Source organism: Macaca fascicularis, chromosome 9 (assembly GCF_037993035.2).
Source record: "Macaca fascicularis isolate 582-1 chromosome 9, T2T-MFA8v1.1".
Classification (NCBI taxonomy): Eukaryota; Metazoa; Chordata; class Mammalia; order Primates; family Cercopithecidae; genus Macaca; species Macaca fascicularis.
In genome coordinates, this window is record NC_088383.1 from 34520712 (window position 1) to 34537359 (window position 16648).

A 16648-nucleotide genomic window follows, 5' to 3' on the forward strand; every position below is an offset into this window, starting at 1 on the left:
GGCGGCAAACACTTGTGCATTATGGGAATTGAAAAGAGCATTCCAACTTTGCCTTGAAGCTTCCAATCACCTCGTATCATGTCTCTCAACAGACACATGTACACAGCTAACAAAACATGGTCAATTCCAAGTAGTGACTGAGGTCATCACAGATACAAGAGAAGAGTTATGGCTACGATCTGTTAGAGTGGGGAAGGGCTTCACAGAAGAGCTGGAACCAGGAGCGGAAAGAGCAGGACTTCAACTAGGAAGGAAGGCGAGTATGTATCCAGCCTCAGGGAGGAGGCGACCTACACAGGGACAGTGCACCCAGCTGTGTACTGCACAACTCTACAGGGTGCCATTCCCATGAGCTGTGTGTGAGTTCAGGCCTGGAAAAAGCCAGGCACAGTGTTGGGATGATAAATAAACCAGAGTCGTCAAATCAAAAACAGAGTTAAAGAAGTTTGGCAGTGTTAGAAAGATCCATAATTCCAGAATACAACCATTACAGCATTCATTTTTAGGCATATTTGAATGATTCTTACCCCACAGAATCCAACAAGCATGGGAAAGAGCAGGCGTTCTACGTTTCCCAACTGCCCTGTTAACTAATTATCAAATATTAGCTCATCCAAGCTCCAGTGGCAGAGGAGCCATAACATTTTTTATGAGAAGCTTTTCTTTCTTCCGTTAAGGTGAGACAGATGAATCCTCTAGTTCTTGTTCCAAGAAAGCACTTTAACTGCTGAGACTAGACTTGGTTTCATCAATAAATGAGCTGTTAAAATTGATTTCTCCTCATTGACAGGCACTTCATTCACAAATATACTCTGCCACATGGAGACCATTTTAGCCCACAATCTGGATTGTTCCAAACGGAGCTCTTTCATTGCAAGCATGCCTTTCAGAATGCTTATTGGTGTTGTCACTGTGTAAAATCCTATTTTTCCACATATTCACAGTACCTCCAACTTGAATGTCAGTCAGGATTTCAGGGCTTTTTCATCTTTAGAAACAATACTTTTGTATAGAGAAAGCATTTTATTCCTGTCACGCCCCCCAGTGAACTATTTGGAAAGGATAAATACTACTTAAGGAAAGCTGGCTTGTGATTGCCTTCTCTGAGTCTCACAGTAAAATTATTCCACGTGGTATATGGGCAAGGGAACATTTACTATATCACTGCCATTTTCAGAGAAATTAAAACAACAACAACAACAAAACTCAACCAGAATTCTGTTGGTCATATTTTTGGAAATCAGGAAATTGTACAAAAACATTGCTTTAGAAAAGTATGTTGTCTGGAGAATTATATCTTCCTTGTTTGACAGACAAGCTATAACAAAAAATTAACAAGCTAGCATGGGGCTGGGAGACCTCTAGAGTGGGAGATGCCTTGTGGACAGTGCTTCTATGTCTCCATTTTTTCCTATTTATTTTGTTTCATTCAGAGGTTCAAAGAGGGAATATGTAACAATGCACAAATTCAGTGGTGAGCACATTTAAAAAGATATCTGGGATCAATGCATTTTGAAATAAATATAATTGTGAATAGTGTTCTGAAACTCCCTGACAAGAATGACTTAAATTACGCAGTCAAGATCGTTAAAGCTTTTCCACGAGGGCGGGGCCCCAGACTCTGCAAACTCCCTCCTGCCATAGCAAACAGTTCGAGCTGATGGTTCCCCTGACAGTCAGAGGTGGTCACTGCCTTTGCTCTACTTCCACACGTAGAAAGCGTTCCCTATTTGTCTGTGGCGAGTTCCATATGTTTCTTGTGGCATCTGCTAGCATTTCCACTTAAAATAAAAAAGATTGTTTTAATTTCCAGCCATATCTGTTCCCATTTGGGGATGTAAGCCATTTTGCAATGCTTTGTCCTTGAAGATTGTGATTTGTTTTGGTTCCCCGTGTAATATCTTGTGTTTTTCTTTAATGCCTTTTTTGAGGAAATATTTGAAAACAATCACGGGAGGAGGAGCAGCTGCAGCTCAAACACTGCGGTAGATGTTAGACAATGCAAGGCGCTTTTATTCTTCACCTTTTGCTTTCTGTCAAACTTTGAAATAAGGAAGGAAGGGCAGCTTTTGTTTCTTAGACAATCAGAAGAAAAGAAAAAATTGATTATTCCTTGCAGATTATGGGTGGTCAGCAATTATGTAGAAATAGGACAAACATTCAGACGGGCCAAACTATTCTATCAGTGCAGCTGCACAATGACAACCATGTGCTCTGGCCTGAGGGGTTAACTATTACATTGAAACTGATTCGAGTAGTTTATCTTCCTGGAAAACAACTCCATTTAGACTGATCACGACCAGCATTAGGTGAACACCAATGGGTAAAGATTTTACTTTCCATCCCTCCAACTGCTTTTAGAACAATATCCTGGTTAAAACAATTAACGATTCAATCAGACCTAAATTCACACAGTAACCGTGTGCAAGTGTCTTAATAGCATGAGTTCTAGGTGGCTGTAAGGAATCAGAGAAAGTTACAAGGCAGGAAACTGTCCATGAAAGGTTTTCATCTCCCTTCTGCACCATGGTAGAGACACAGAGTCCTTGGTACATTAGACTAATGGTTCTCAATGGATGCAGGAGATTAACAGTTATCTAGACAGCTTTTTCAGATAACTACCAGGCCCCTCTACTTGCTGTCTTCAATGTCAATATGTCTTTTTGTATGATGAAGCTAATATGGATGTGTGTGTCCAGACCAGCTTTATTTTTTTTCTCCAGAATTACAAAATACATGGGTGGGCCCCCCAAAAAAGCAGCTTCTTTTCTCACTGATTAACTGACTCATCCATTCATTCCATGATATACCTTCAGACATTGTTTTAGGTATTGGGATATAGTGGTAAGCAAGATATATAAAGGCACTAAATAAATGACACGTATGTAGGTTTATCTTGAACCTAAGCTAGGACATCAAGAAGAATGGCAACAATCTCTAAAATAATCAGTGTCCTATGGAAATGGTAGAATGATGATCATGTTTATCGTTAATAATAACACCTTATGCTTGGGTAGCAATTTAATGTTTATAAGATTTCAATTGTTTTGAACTATGATCATGGTGTAGGCCGCCTGCCTACATTATGTGCGCGAGCATATAATGACTCACATGGCTAGTTCTTGTATGTGTTTATGTGTGATATTCCTGTGGAAATTACCAATCTCATGAAGGCAGGTACTGTGCCCTTCATTTTTTCATCTCTCCTAGTGATGTTCTCAGTTCAAAGCAAGTACTAAAATACTGCCCCTGGATATTGTTTGGATATTTGTTCCCTCCAAACCGCATGTTGAAATTTGACCCCTTGTGTTGGAAGTGGGGCCTGGTGGGAGGTGTTTATGTCATGGGGGTGGGTCACTCATGAATGGCTTGTTGCCATCTCTGCTTTATGAGTTCCCATGAGAATGTTAAAAAGGGCCTGGCACCTCCTCCTTTTTCTTTTTCTCTTCTCTTGCTGTGTGACACCTGCTCCCCCTTCACCTTCCACCATGATTAGAAGATCCCTGAGGCCCTCACCAGTAGCAGATGCTGGCACCATGCTTCTTGTACAGCCTGCAGAACTGTGAGCCAAACAAACCTCTTTTCTTTATAAGTTACCCAGCCTGAGATACTCTTTTATAGCAAGCTTATCTCACCCACAGACACAGGCAGCCCAGAATGGCTTTGAATATGGCCCAACACAAATTTGTAAATTTTCTTAAAACATTATGAGATTTTTTTGTGATTTTGTTTTAAGCTCATCAGCTATCATTAATTTTAGTGTATTTTATGTATGGCCAAAGACAATTGTTCTTCCAGTGTAGCCCAGGAAACCAAAACCTGTTTTATACCAACACAAAACAGACTAAGACAGTCCCCATTTATATAGGACTTGATAGTTTTCAAATACTTTTTACAGACTATCTATTTTTATTTTCATATCTTGTTTGTGGATTTTTAATTTTTTTCTTCTTTTTTATTTTTGTCTTTTCACTTTTTTGTTTACGAATTTTAAAGATGAGAAATGAGAAGCCCAAAGAAGATACATTATTTATTTACTTAAGATCATATAATTAGCTAGGAACAAAGCCTTATCTCTTTTTTATTTTTATTTATTTATTTTTGGTCTAATGTTTATTTTCATTGTTGTACACGTATATCAGATTTTTCAGGCGTATGATATGTCAGATATATATAAAATATCTACTTATATACTGTGAGGAATAAACTCATTTTGGGGAATTAGGCATGAAAACAGAGAAAATGAGTTGGCTTGATGCATATATCAAGCTGCTTCTCATTGGGCAACCAAGATGGTTGACAATTACAGGAAAAGTGGCAGAGATCCGACTGCACAAGAGCTGCAAACACAATGTACTCAGGGTATCCTTAGAATAAGTCATAGGCACATGGAATTTAAATGGCGAGCAAGTTCTACCATCAAAGAATGCATTTCAGGGTGTGGCAGCAAATGGTGCTGTGGAAAATGATAACAGAGCCCAGGTGAAGAAGCTACCCCAGCCTGCAATCCAGCCATGCTCCTTATGCCTTCTCTGGCTTTTCCAAAAATGAAATGTCAATACCACTCTAGGGTTTTCCTCTTAATTCATGCTAGAAGCCCTCAAGGCTTGTCATAGAATATGTCAGTATATCTGCAGAACATGCAGTCTGGGTCTGATTATCAAGCAAGAGGTGTAAAAACAGTTTAAGCTTCTACCAACTCAAGAACTCTCAATGGAAGATAGAACACAAACTGACTATGTTTCTACCATTTCTGAACAACCCAAAGTTCCAACTAGACTCAGCCTTATTTGTTGGCAAATGCACACATAGAAAATTACTCTGGGATTCATGTCTTGCTTTTCTACAATTTGACAGCAAGCATCAAACAGCAGCAACATCAGCCATGGGACATAACTTTTATGCCAATTTCAGCTATGCCTTTTTCTTTCTTTTGAAAGAAAAAAAAGTTTTCTTTTTCTTTCAAATCCATAAGGTCACAAAGACCTTTTCAACTTCAATCGCATAGCTTAAATGTACAAATTAAAATTCCATTTCCTACATCCCTTCCATTCATAAGAAGCAATTAACGTAGAGTATCTAATATACTCTATGATACTGGCAAGGGCATTGCTCTTCATATGCCTCAATGGGCTATGCCAAAATATCTCTTTCATTTATTAAAGCCATTTGTGATTGCCACTGACTTTGAGCTGAATGGCATCCCAAGGCCAAATTTGTTTATTCATCCACTTCTTTTTAAAAATGAAAACCACTAGAGGAGCCATTGATTGATTAACCTGTAGCGGTTCCTTACATTAAGCATCTTTGTCTGTGTGTTGAAATAAACTATACAGTAAGCCTCTGTAGAATACACAAAGCTGTGCCAACAGTCACAGGGACATGATTCTATGGTTTCAGCCTTCTGTTCAGATACCCAGGGTTTGACTGCCTATGGCCATGCAGCCTCAGAAATCATTAGATACTATCAAGCTGGGCTGCCTTGGAAGGAATAGGAACCCACCTGCCCATCCTCCCTGAGCTGCTTGTCTTTGCAGGCTAGGACACAGAGGAGGCATCTATAATGAGATGGAGGCCCAGGGAAGGAGATTCATGGTTTTACTGTGCTGGAGGCAAGAAAATGTATGCTGATTTTTCTATTTTGCAGGTCCTTTCTCTCTCTCTCAGTCTCTCTCTCTCACACACATACACACACACACACACACACACACACACACATATTTGGCAGGCCCTTTCATATATATATACATATATATATATATATATATTTTTTTTTAGACAAGGTCTCTCTTCACTGCCTGGGCTGGTGTGCCATGGCACAATCTCGGCTCACTACAACCTCTGCCTCCCAAGTTCAAGCAATTTTCATGCCCCCGCCTCCAACATAGCTGGTACTACAGGAACGTGCCACTACTCACAACTAATTTTTGTATTTTTAGTAGAGACAGGGTTTCACCATGTTGGCCAGGCTGGTCTCCAACTCCTGACCTCAGGTGATCCATCCGCCTGGGCCTCCCAAAGTGCTAGGATTACAGATGTGAGCCACCGTGCCTGGCCCCTTTCACATATATTATCGTACTTATTTCCCATAACAACTGTGTAAAACATGTATTATTATTATTCTACTTTGCTGATGAAGAAACCAAGTCTCAGGAAGTAACTTGGCCAAAGCCATAAAGCTAGTAAGTTGTAAAGTTGAAAGACTGAAACCCAAGTCTAGCTTACTCCGGTCTCTTTCTACTCTAACAAGTTTCATTTAAATGCAATAGAATTCCTGAGTCATAGAAAGCATTTATATACATAGTACAAGAGCAACATCACACCTCTAAGATAGCACCTGCAAGCACAATGCAAAACATCAATAAAGTGGAGACGTGTGTGGTCTTCCAATGTTGTCTTGGATAGTTAAGAGGAAAAAAAAATCATGTCATTGTATATTTCCTTAAGCTCCAAATGTCAGGAGATAATAAAAAACACTGTATTTGAGAGATGTGGTCACTCAGAGTCCTCTACTTTACAGTGAGTCCCCAAAAACTTGCCTAAAGTGAAGGCCACTTGATAACTCAAGCAGAAACTGCCCAGCTTCTGAGAATCTTCAAAATGGGTCTAATGATAACTTTTTGAAAGTATTTTTTAATCAAAAATCCTTAAAATATTATTCATATAGGTTGGGTGCATGGGCTCACAATTGTAATCCTAGCACTTTGGGAAGCCAAGGCAGAAGCATTGCTTAAGGCCAGGAGATCAAGATCTGCCTGGGCAACATGTAAGACCCTGTCTCTACAAAAAAAAAAAAAAATTGTTTAAAATTAACTGGGCATGGTGACATGTGCCTGTGGTCATAGCTACTTGGAAGGCAGGGGCAGGAGGATTGTTTGAGCTCGGGAGTTGAGGTTGCAGTGAGTGAGCTATGATTGTGCCACTATATTCCAGCCTGGGTGATAGAGTGAGACCTTGTCTTTAAAAATGAAAATTAAAAAATATTCATTATATAGGAAATCTACTAGATTTTATGTCTTAAGAAAAGTGATCACGTCTAATTTACCCCTAAATTTTCAATGTATCTCGGTGTATAGTGGGTGTTTTTTAAGTTGAGAGAAGGAATATTAGCCAAGAGAAACTTACCTTTGGAAAATTAATGTGGTATCAGCTGGCTTGACTGGTTCAGCCTCTACTGGAGGCCCACCAGCTAGGTAAATTGAGCACAAAATCACATAGCCCTACTCCACCATGGAAGAGGTTAACATTGTATCCTGGAAAGAGACATGTTTTTTAAAATGCACACTACATACCAAATACTCAGATTTCAAAAAAGTGTAACTGAGTTCATTATACTTGAGGTATCTTCTTGGCTCCCAAAGATTCCTCCTTCTCAGGGAAATGATCAGGAAATGCCGAGATCTTTTCTTTGGAGAAAGCAGGTATGTCCCTATAATACACCCTGTCCCCTTGGCTGGAAATAATTCATGTAAGATTGAGCAATTGGGCAACCAAAACTAAACTGGGTCAATCAGATTCTTCTCTGCAGGAAATCAGAATTTTCAATCAAGTTTCTCATGGGGTAGGGGCTCTTGCAGCTGAATAATATTAGTAGCTATGCTCTAGAAAGATTTATGTTGTCTTGTTGCTGAACTCACTGGAGCTGCCCTTTTTCTTCCCTCTGAAATTGTTTGCTCAATTCTTTTTGGATCTTATGATATATCCCACTGTCCTTCCAATAAATTCCAGTTCTTGCTTGAGTTACTCAGAGTGGGTTTCCATTACTTGCAACGAAACAAAACTTAAATGATTCAGAAGTACAGATGAATGGCTCTAGGAATTGATGTAGCGAGAACTAAGCAAGTTAAATCAAGAAAGAAGACAAATGCGCGAAGCTGAGTGCAGGAGAGAAGAAACATTTTTAAAGTACGACAAAGTAAGAAAAGCATCCCAAAGTGGAGGAGTGACCCAAGTAAAATGTAGAAAATTGGGACTCAGTGGGTCCATCAAGAATGGGGAGCAAAGCTGCCTGGCTGGAGAAACATAAGATCCATGCCAACACTCAGGAGAAGTTTCAATGATGGAGGAGGCTGGCCAGATGTTCGGGTTAAATTTAAGAGTGTCATTTCAGAGTTTTGGGGTTTCTTTTTTGGCCTGGGGCTTTATGAAGTAACATTCCATTTCTATAGGTGGAGACCACAGTAATTTGTGCTGCAGTTTCACATCTCAGAACATGGCTGATTTTGCTATATGAAAGGGTATTTAATGTAGAAAGTCTTGAGTAGAACTTTAAGTTCAACAGACTTTTAGGGATGAGTGTTCCCGGTGGTTGTCACTGGGCATCCGAACCCCACCTGCAGCACAGTATGACCTGGTGCTCTGACAAGGTCTTCCATGACATAGCCTCGAATCTCCAGATCCTCTCTGGTGGCTGGGATGAGCCGAGGATTGGGTGGGGCTGTCATGGTCAAACTCAACACCTTCCTCAACAGAAGAAGACTTAAGCCACACACAAGCAAAATTCTGAGCAATGACTCGATTTTTAGTTTTCTTCTGAAAGATTCAGACCAAGCATTTTGTTTGCCTTGGGTGACAGATGGGTCCAGCCCATCTTGGTGTCAGGATGAGGGTGTGACATCATGGTTACAGGAACCCTGACTCCCAGCTCATCAGGGATCTCATTTCTTCAGATCATCATCCATCCACTGCTGCAGCTTCTGGGTTCAGTTCTAGTGCCATCAGCTGGGGAGGCAGTAACAGGATTTTATTAATTGTACTGTTAAACTTAGTCGAAGCAAAGTTAGATATATTTCACATAAGAAAGTCTTAGTTTCAAGACCCAATTTTCATGAACCAGGTTAGTAAATATCACAAGCCCCACAAATTAGAATCCAGCATAGTTTTTAATGCCATTTCCGATCACATCTTTTATTCCATAAAGTCTTCCAATGCATCCTTTGAACCCTCCCAGTAAACTTTCTTAAACTAAGGGGCTTGAGGTCAGAAGGTAATTTCAATTGTGGTGGCTGCATTTGGCCAGCTGGATTTTATGAAATTAAAAGTTGGGATTTTATGAAATTAAAAGTTTAGACAGATATAAAATATTGCACTCCACATTGAAAGCACTTAAATAAAAGGATAATGCATATTTTTAAGGTGATAAACAACCATTTTTTCCAGTGGGCTTCTAGGAATGTAACTTTCACCAAAGACTAAAATTTTGTTTTATAAATTTAAGGGCTAAATAAAACATATACCCCAAACTCCAGTTCAGTCTCCATTCTGGCCTGAAAGGATTTAACTAACACCTTTTTAATTGCATAACTTTATATTTTTTCTTTTTGTTAGAGGCAGAAGTGGAGCACAGAAGCAGCCCCGGAAAGTCTACTCTCCTGATATTTACAAAATTTCTGACAGTCTCCCAAGAGGGCATCGGATAAGTTCTATGAAATGTCCAGTGTACTGTGGGATACTTATCCTCACCCAAAACTTACTTTTTTAAAAAGGTTTATCTATTCCTACTCTCAAGTTTTACACTGGATTTTTCCAATGACTGCAGAAATGTAGCAATAATCTTTGCCTAAACCTCTGAAGAAAATATTAAGCATCTAAAGCAGAATTATGAATAATAACAGCTCTTACACAACCAGTGCATCTTAATAACACATCTTCCTTGCCGCCGGCTTTCCAAAACCACTCGTATTTGGAGTTTGTCTTTTGATATTACTGCTTTGAGAACCAAAATTTCTCTGAGCTCCCCTTGTAAGATTAATTAAAATATACATATCATCAAAGCACAGATAAGACTAGAATTTCTTTAATATAAATGCTTGTCATGGCAACATTTTCTATAATGTAACTGTGACACCTTGCTTTATTTCTTTAAATATTAAACAAACAAATAAGGGAAGCAAGCAGACTCTTACTGAAGAAAAGAAATGGTACCAGCTCCATTTTTTATGGCTAAGATATTAAGTGACCGCTCTGTGGTGATATAAAAATGGCACTAAATAGAAAAGACAATGGCCAGGCACAGTAGCTCATGCCTGTAATCCCAACACTGTGGGAGGCCAAGGTGGACGGATCGCTTGAGCCCAGGAGTTCAAGACCAGCCTGGGCAAATGGTGAAACCCCATCTCTACTAAAAATACAAAAAAATTAGCCAGGCATGGTAGTGCACACCTGTAGTTCCAGCTACTAGAGAGTTGAGGTGAGGGGATGGCTTGAGCCCAGGATGCTGCAGTGAGCTGAGTTCGCACCACTGCACTCCAACTGGGGTGACAGAGTGAGACGCTGTCTTAAAAAAAAAAAGACATGACAAGACTGGCATTAGTAAACCAAGTACACCAGTAATAATCAATACAGAAAGAAGTACTTTCTGAAGACCATGATTGCCAAATCATTGTGGGCAAGACAAAGTTAACACTTTGAATACCTTACCTGGGGAGTAGGAACTGACATGGGCAACATTAATTATTAAATACATGATATTTCTGAAGATGAAGTTATTTCTTTAGATTAGGATAGTTGGAAAAGGCTTAGACAAGGAAAGAATGAGATATTCAAATTTAAACATTATATGGAAAGTCAAAGAGAAATAGAGAAGTCATTCAAGAAAAATGCAAGACCCATTTATCAGAGAGTGAATAAATAAACCATACAGATTCAACCGTTTACTTAACGATTTTGTATATATATTTTTTTCTTTTATTTTTATAATTTTTATTTAAGACAGGTTTCACTCTGTCACCCAGGCTGGAGTGCAGTGGTGCAACCATAGCTCACTGTAGCCTTGACCTTCCAGGCTCAAGCAACTCTCCCACCACAGCCTCCTGAATAGCTGAAACTACAGGTACATGCCACCTCACCCAGCTAATTTTGAAAATTTTTTTGTAGAGACAAGGTCTCACTATGTTGCCCAAGCTGGTCTTGAATTCCTGGGCTCAAACAACCCTCCCGCCTTGGGCTCCCAAAGTGCTGGGATTACAGGCATGAGCCATCACACTTAGCCTTCAACAATTATATAAATGTCAGTTTCCTTCCACTAGTGAGCTAAGTGTGCAAAAATGAGGGCAGTCCTAGACCTCAAGTAGCTTTCAATCCAATGGTGGGAAACACACACACACAGAAAAAAAAAATACAACAGAAAACAGAGGCACAGCTAGGGCATTAGAGAAGCACAGAGGAGTAGAAGAGTAAGTAAGGTTATTTTAGGCAGAGGGGGCCACATTGAAAAGGTATAGAGGTGTTAGAGAGCATGGTCCAGTCATGAACTCAAAGTAATGCCATCTTCCTGGTGCACAGGGCAGATCGAGAGAAATGAGACAGCTCCAATCACAAAGGCCTTGTACATCATGCTTAGGATATCAGACTTCACCCAATAGGCTATGACGAAACACAAACAGATTTCGGAAAAGAAAGGGCTTGGTCATACTTCATGTTATACAGATGGCACTGGCAGCAGAATGAAGGCCTCAGGGTGGTTGCTCATTCTAAAGGTAGAGAAACTAGCTAGGAGACCTGAAGAGCAGTCAGGTCTCTACAAGGGTATTGACAGTGGGGTTGGAGAAGAAAGGACAGACTCAAGAGATATTTAATTGGAATAAAAAATGGCCAGACTTTGATGACTCACCTGAGAATATCTGTTAGAGGTTAGGGAAAGGTAGCATTCTAATATGACTGCGAAGTCTGTGGCTTGCATGATACACTAAACCAAATGTAGGAGTAAAGTATGGTGAACAACCAGTTTGAGGAGAAAAATCATGAGTTCAGGCTTGGAAACCCTGGGATGGGAGTGCCTGAGATGCCCCAATGGAGAAGTCTGGTGGAGTTGGAGCATGTAACTGGAATTCAGTGGGGCCTTCTCAGATGGAGATGCAGATTACAGAAATGGGCTCTGGGGCATTACATAGAGTTGTTATTATGGTTGAGATCATCCAGGAAATTGAAAGAGAGGATTGCTGAAGGCAGGTCTTGTCAATATTAATCCTGGAACAGAGGATGCATTACATGAGAAACAAACTAAAAAAGAAGCATTAGAGAAGTAGAAAGAAAACCAAGAGAGAACAATATCGTGAAATACAAGAGAAGAAAGCTTCTGAAATGACAGGATGGTCAACAGCCTAAAACCCTTTGGAGAAGCCAGCGTCTAAACGTGTGACATCTTAGAAAGCACCTGGTCTCACTCCTCCAATGCATTTATTAGGAAACGAAGACCAAGAGACGTGAAGGCGCCTGCCCACAATCACACTGTCAATCAAGAGGGAGCTGACTAGCAGGCAGATGCCCTGATGCCCTGCTCTGCAGCTTCGGCTTTATCCAGCTGCACTTTTGGTTTGATTGAACCCAGACTTCACAGAGGGAAGTAGTGGGAGATAAGCCTTAAAAAGGTAGGTTAGGGCCAGGCAGCAAAATTGCTAAACTAGGGGGCTTAAATGGTATTCTGAGGAATGGGGTACTCACTAAAGATCTTTGAGCAGGAAAGTTATTCTAATCACAGAGATATTTGGGGAAATTTTAGGTGGGAGTTTTCAGGGGTATTGTTAATATTTTGCTAAGATAAGTCACAAATTAAGCAATTATGAGAACCCCTCCCCCCAAATAATTGTGCCTTGTAGTGAATAAAACTCCTTAATTATATTATAAATTAATAAACAATAAATAAGAAAAACACTCAATTAAAAATGAAGTCATCTATTGCTTAGGTGCATGAGACTATCTTAAAATGATCTAGAAATAAAAGGAAAAGTCCTATGAGATTTGGAACCATCCTAGGTATCATGTCCAGCTCTGGGGAGGGGGTGGGGGTGGACCTGAGTACACTGTAGCCTCATGTTTCCATGCTTTCATAACTCTATTAGGACCAATGATTAAGGCCATATGAGGATGTATTATTTTATGTGATTTACTTCTTCTTCTTTTTCCCCTGTACATATGCATTTGTTAAAAAGGTGACTAAAAAATGATCCCTGTACCTTTGGAAGAATGCCTTGGGAGAGATGCCCATGCCAGGGACCAGCTTTCTCTAACTGAGTTGTCAATCCTATTGCCAAAGGCCTTCGAACCACAGTGACTCTATCTTGACCAGGGCGCTAAATGAGGCTGAGACCTATTGAGGTGCATTCCGAGGAGGTTAGGCATTCTAAGTCATGGGAAGAGACAGAAGGTCGGCACAAGATACAGGTCACAAAGACCTTGCTGTAAAACAGGTTGCAATAAAGAAATTTCGGTCAAAATCCACCAAAAACAAGATGGTGATGAAAGTGACCTCGGATCGTCCTCATTGCTCATTATATGCTAATTATAATGTATTAGCTGCTAAAAGACACTCCCACCAGCACCATGACAGTTTACAAATGCCATAGCAACATCAAGAAGTTACCCTATACGGTCTGAAAACCGGAGGATCCCTCAGTTTCAAGGAAATCCCCACCCCTTTCTCAGAAATCTCATGAATGACCCACCCCTTGTTTAGCATATAATCAAGAAATAACCATAAAAATAGGCAACCAGTAGCCCTCAGGGCTGCTCTGTTTATGGAATAGCCATTCTTTTGTTTCTTTACTTCTCTAACAAACTTGCTTTCACTTTATTCTATAGACTCACCCCGAATTTTTCTTGCACAAGGTCCAAGAACCCTCTCTTGGGGTCTGGATCAGGATCCCTTTCTGGTAACACTATGACCTGGCTGCACACAGTCCCCCTAAAGCCACAGGTTGAGCTATGGCAGGACCCAAAGACACAGGGGCCACAGCAACTTCATCCTCTCTCTCTCCCCTCGGAGTTTCACGACTTTGAGGTTCTCAGACGCCTAGATAGTGGTTTGCTTCATAGGTGGCAGTACACTGGTAGGTAGAAATTGACCTGACCCCACTGAAACCCCAAGGTCCCATGATCCCTGAAGTCTGATTCGGTGGTTCATTGCAAAGACTAACATCAAGCGAGGGAACACAGAAAAATGTCACAAACAGTGCTTGAAATTGATTTGAGGGTCAGAGCAACCTGAACTTCTGACCCTGACTTTTAACCTCCTCACTTCTTGCTCTCCATCTCTGCTGTTACGTTGATAGTGCACACTCTGTGCAGAAAAGACGACTCCACTTTATATGTACCTAGGCAGAATACTACAGTGGGACTGTTGCCGGGCAACCACAGCTAGAACACTTTGTTTGGGGATCATTTTGAGAATGATTACACTTGCAGGATTAGGTTGGGTTGGTTGGGGGGTTTTTTTATTATTATTATTTTTCTTTCTTTCTTTCCTGTGGTACCTATTCCTGGACGTTGTAAATATTCATCTGAGTTTTGCATAGATGAGGAGAAGACGTTATTTAAATGAGTTTGGGAGGGTAATTTGCTTGGGTGCATCACTACCCTCTTTTATGTTTTGCAGGCAGTCTGCTGCAGAAGGAGAGAAAGCGCTTTTGTGACCATTATTGACTTAGATGACAATGCTATGCTCGCTTGTTTCAGTTACATAGAACAATGGGAGCAGAAAAAAGACAATTTAGCAAAGGCATTTAGCAAATTATTAGTAGATGGGGAAGATACAAAAGCCCCAGCTAAGTCATCAGGCACATTTCCTTGTAACGTGGCTGCAGTTACTCTCCTGGTCCCCTCTAAACCCCACTCAGAGAGGAACGCTTCCTCTTCCTCTTGTTAAGTGACATCAACACATTGAAATACAGCTCTTGGCTAAACTCCGGAGAGCTGACTTTGAAAGGTAATGGGAGGAAACATTTCCTTTCAAAGGGAATCTGGCAGCCTTTGAGCCTTTGAAACACACCATTTCAGATCAGTCTGAGTTGGACAGGAATTGCAAATACTTCAAAAATCATCGGTGTCAATATTTCCCTCACCCCTGGAATATTAATATGTACACACACCCACGCACTCCCCTGGAGATGTGTTTATTTCACAATTCACAAATGGTGATGAGACCTTTTCTGAATTTTTTTCTTAAGGACTTGGGAAGCCAGCATGAAAATTGTGATTCTTCCAAATGCTTTCCCATATGCCTTAAATGCCCCATTAAAGTTAATTTTCTCAGTCCACACGTGTTCTCTGTGTCTTGGTGACCACCTCCCTGCCTCCCACAAGAGACCCTTTTCTTGAGGGTTGCTATGTCCTGTCTTGGTTATGACTTGGTCAGGAGCCTGGGCACCATATGGCATAATTCAGGGCCCCAGCCAAATACAGCAGTTGTTTACAGGGCTCAGTCAGTGAGGGACTCGATCTCTTCACTCCCAGGGAGATGTCTATGGATAGTAAATTCGCCTCTGGGCCATGGACAGTTTGGGCCCCAAAGCTGTTGGGCTTTCAGTCCAGAGTGCATTTACGAAGCTCCCCCATCTGAAGGATCCCCATCCTGGTGATACAGAAGTTCTGGGAAGAGAAGAGTGTGGTCCCTTTAAACGATACGGAAGTGGAAAGGGAAGTGCTGGGTAGAGGAAGGCGTGGTCCCTGGTTAGGGCTTCACCCCCAGGGATCTAGACCAGGACAGGAACTCCTGTCTTCCTGCCCAAATGTTGCATTTTCCAAGACCACCCTGGCCCATCATGCTCCCATCCTGGGCCTATAAAAACCTGATACCCTAGTGAGAGGTGACAATGTGCTAGCAGCCCTCACTCTCAGCGCCTCCTCCGCCTCGGAGTCCACTCTAGCAGGCTTGAGGAGCCCCTCAGCCCACCAAGGCACCGTGGGAGCCCCTCTCTGGGCTGGCTGAGGCTAGAGCTGCCTCCCTCTGCTTTTGGGGAGGTGTGGAGGGAGAGGCACCAGCGGCAACCAGGGGGCACTGGGAGAGCCAGTGCGAGTTGCAACAGGCGCTGTCGCAGACTAGCCGGGCCCACAGATGGAGCCGCTGGCAGGCGCTGCCGGCCCAGGGCAGTGAGGGGCTTAGCACCTGGGCCAGCAGCTACAGAGGTTGCGCCGGGTCCCCCAGCAGTGCCTGCCCGCCAGCACTGGCGCTGCACTCAAATTCTTGCCAGGTTTAGCTGCCTCCCCACGAGGCAGGGCTTGGAACCTACAGCCCACTATGTCTGAGCTCCCCAACTGCGGTGGACTCCGGCGCTTGACCCAAGCCTCCCCAAGGGGCACCGCCCCTGCTCCGTGGAGCCTGGTCCCATCTACTACCCAAAGGCTGAGCAGTGCAGGCACGGCTGGGGACTGGCAGGCAGCTCCGCCTGCAGTCCCGGTGCAGGATCCACTAGGCAAAGCCAGCTGGGCTCCTGAGTCTAGTGAGAAGTTGCAGAACTTATATGTCTAGCTGGAGGATTGTAAAGGCACCAATCAGCACCCTGTGTCTAGCTCAAGGTTTGTAAATGCACCAATCAGTGCTCTGTGTCTAGCTAATTTAGTGGGGACTTGGAGAACTTTTGTGTCTAGCTAAAGGATTGTAAATGCAACAGTCAGCACTCTGTGTCTAGCTCAAGGTTTGCAAGTGCACCAGTCAGCACACTGTGTCTAGCTCAAGGTTTGTAAATGCACCAATTAGTGCTCTGTATCTAGCTAATCTGGTGGGGACTTGGAGAACTTTTATGTCGAGCTAAAGGATTGTAAATGCACCAATCAGCACTCTGTGTCTAGCTCAAGGTTTGTAAATGCACCAATCAGCACCCTGTCAAAAAGGAACAATCAGCTCTCTGTAGAATGGACCAATCAGCTCTCTGTG

The 16648-nt window shown here is 41.8% G+C and overlaps 1 long non-coding RNA gene across 1 annotated transcript; it reads right to left on the minus strand.

Annotated features, from left to right (window-relative positions):
• Positions 1-1206: 1206 nt before the first annotated feature.
• LOC102146868 (uncharacterized) lies at positions 1207-14082 on the minus strand. The gene is made up of 3 exons (XR_280534.3): positions 13585-14082; positions 7126-8721; positions 1207-2075 (listed from the first exon to the last, which is right to left on the minus strand). It is a non-coding gene; the product is annotated as an uncharacterized lncRNA (long non-coding RNA).
• Positions 14083-16648: the final 2566 nt, after the last annotated feature.